General features: G+C 39.6%; 1 protein-coding gene across 1 annotated transcript in view; it reads left to right on the top strand.

The window, feature by feature from the left end:
* Positions 1-1,195: 1,195 nt before the first annotated feature.
* LOC101858209 (ATP-dependent translocase ABCB1) overlaps positions 1,196-2,424 on the top strand; it is a gene marked incomplete in the record, with an annotated part of 52,603 nt that continues 51,374 nt past the window's right edge. The window contains 1 exon segment of the mRNA XM_013086635.2: positions 1,196-1,382.

Here is a 2,424-nt window from a genome sequence, read left to right as displayed (position 1 = left end):
GGATTGGTATATAACTTAAATTTTGCAACCGCTTTAAAAACTATACTTTTTTGTATAGAATAAGTTTCTGAGATGTAGCGTTTATCTCTTCTATGTGGCACGCAGAAATTCGATTTTCGAGAGGGTAGGTTGTCTATCGAGTATTTCTGTCTGTCAGGATGGTGTATCCTACTCAGCTCGGGTTGACTTCATGTTAGTCGAAGCAGTCCGCCTCCATAACATGTGTCCACGGGGGCGTGGAATGCTTACAATTGGTCGCTTTTAAGGACAAGCAGGCTAACCCAGATTTCGGAGGTTTCCTTAAATCTTGACCTACCTATAGGAAAAATTTGGTTACATTGGTGTGTATATTTGTTTGGTTATAGAGAAAACACTCCTTGTCTTTTAAAGAAACTGAATAAGGATCCAAAAACTTTACCTTCGATTTTCTCAAAACAGCAGTTTTCGGGATAGCCCCCTTGTGCTTAAAAGCGAACAATTATAGTTTACATACTTTTTTTTCTTCTTTACACTCTATACCATAAAAAGTTAAGTCACACTTATGTTAAAAAAAAGGGTGTTTCGGAATTCGAGGACTTATATTAGGAAAAGGATGCTTTTGAAATCGCCCAGACAGCTGAGTGCATTTCGACTCTAGAATATTTTTTTGATAGATACTTCATTTGAAACTTTGGCAAAGGCCTAACCTAACATTTATAAAAATCAGTTTAAAGATGCACGTACTTCATTGCACAAGTGGAACTGCTGGCACTCTTTTGCTTGTGAAAAGTGGGACGGAAAGAACGTTGAACAAAGTATTACGAAAAGAACGTTGGTACAATAAACCCCCCCCCCCCACCTGCCCCCACCTCACTTAAAAAGTAAAGCTCCCCCCCCCCTCTTCTCCCAACCGAAAGAGAACAAGTGACTCGACAACAATAACAACAGGGCATAAAGTGTCCCACTTTGGTTCAGTGATTTTATGTAACGTAACTTGGGGTGGTGATGCTCCCGGCTTCCAAAACAACTATTGTTTTGAAAGCGGAGGAGAGAACTCGTGGGTGGGTGGGTCGGGTGGTCTAGAGGAAAAGGTTTGGAAGAGGAGGGGGGATGACTGACTGAGAGAGAGAGAGATAGATAGAGAGAGAGAGAGAGAGAGAGAGAGAGAGAGAGGGGGGGGTAGGGGTTTGGGTACGAATTTAATTTCCTCAAAGTAACAAAGTCGGGTGACATAATCACCACCGTCGCACGGAAATAGATCTGCACGAAGTTAGATCTAGCTGATGTAAGTTCATCCAGGACGTAGAGCATAAAAGCACACGGATATTCCACAGTCCCAGAAAGTAGAGATATCTCTTGTCGAGAGGACAACGGAGAATATCTTTTCCTTGGAGCTGTGAATCGTAAGTGGATGTTTATGTACATAGATCTATATACACATGTACGTGATGGTATATATATAATATATATCATACATAGATCTACGTACATACAGGGTGATTCAAAATGAATACACTAAAATCATCACGCGATATTTCAAAAGTGAAAAACAAAAGAAACTCCAGTTTGGATACATGTGTTGTTCATACCTTCAAGTTTTTATTTCATGTTGTTCAATGCGGCCACCACCAGCAGTACGGACAACATCAAGCCGACATGAGAATTCCTCCCAAATCTGTCCCCTCGGTTTTATGCAAAAACAATTCTGAAATTAAGCAAACTGAGCCCAAAAATATGAAATTATGCGATCCTGTTAATTTCAACAAAGAATGATAAAGGAAAATAATCTGAAATTATGCGATCCTGTTAATTTCAACAAAGAATGATAAAGGAAAATAATCTGAAATTATGCAAAAAGTGATCGAATTGTTCTATATTATTCGGGGTGCATAAAACCACGGGGACAGCCAAATGCGCCTCAGGATGTCTCGGTCCACTGTGTTGATTGTAGCTGTTATTCGATCTTTAATATCATCGATATATGCTGAAAGCGGTGGAACATAAACTTTATCTTTAACATAACCACATAAGAAAAAGTCACTCACAGTGAGGTCTGGGGATCTGGCTGGCCAAGTGCAGAGAACGAGGTCTTTAGCAATCCTCCTGCCAGTCAACTGTTGAGTCACGTTTTCAATCATTCAGATAAGCTCGAACGTAGAGATGACAAGGATATGGTGCTCCATCTTCTTGAAAAATGAAGTCATTTGGATTTGTTTGCGGCAAATTGAATAGCCAGTGGTATTTTTAAAACTTTCCCTCCCGCCCCATACTTAGCTACCAGTTGCCCATTTTCTACTAAATATTTACTATTTACTAAACATTTACTAAATATTCATACGCTGAACATGAATATCAACTTCATTTCCGTCGCAAATTATAGTTTTTGAAATATCTGATTGTTCTTAATGGAGATAGACGTGCGTTTGACCAATTAGGGGGTTCCAG

Source organism: Aplysia californica, unplaced genomic scaffold (genome assembly GCF_000002075.1).
Source record: "Aplysia californica isolate F4 #8 unplaced genomic scaffold, AplCal3.0 scaffold00487, whole genome shotgun sequence".
NCBI classification, from domain to species: Eukaryota; Metazoa; Mollusca; class Gastropoda; order Aplysiida; family Aplysiidae; genus Aplysia; species Aplysia californica.
The sequence above is the reverse complement of the archived record's forward strand: the minus strand, read 5'-3'. Positions and strand labels throughout refer to the sequence as shown.